Source organism: Kryptolebias marmoratus, linkage group LG15 (genome assembly GCF_001649575.2).
Source record: "Kryptolebias marmoratus isolate JLee-2015 linkage group LG15, ASM164957v2, whole genome shotgun sequence".
NCBI classification, from domain to species: Eukaryota; Metazoa; Chordata; class Actinopteri; order Cyprinodontiformes; family Rivulidae; genus Kryptolebias; species Kryptolebias marmoratus.
In genome coordinates, this window is record NC_051444.1 from 34,959,891 (window position 1) to 34,960,461 (window position 571).

Consider the following 571-nt stretch of genomic DNA (forward strand, 5'->3'; position numbering starts at 1 on the left):
AGAAATGGAATAGGGATGGTCCTAAAGGAGGCGTTAGCAAGGAATGTAGTCGAGGTGAAAAGTCAGATAGGATGATGTGTCTGAAGGTAGAAATATAAGGTCTGATGTTCAGTGTTGTCAGTGGTTCTGCTCCACATGTTGGATGTGATGAAGAAAAAGAGAAATTCTGAAAGGATCTGGAAAAAGTGATAGAGAGTATTCCTGGGGAGGTGAGAGTGGTGATCAGGCCAGATCTGAATAGACATGTTGGTGAAGGAAACAGAGGAGATAAGGAGGTATGAGGACAGCAGGACACGTATGAGGACAGCAGGACACGTATGAGAACAACAGGACACGTATGAGAACAACAGGACACGTATGAGAACAACAGGACACATATGAGAACAACAGGACACGTATGAGGACAGCAGGACACGTATGAGAACAACAGGACACGTCTGAGGACAACAGGACATGTATGAGGACAGCAGGACACGTATGAGAACAACAGGACACGTATGAGGACAGCAGGACACGTATGAGAACAACAGGACACGTATGAGGACAACAGGACACGTCTGAGGACAGCAGG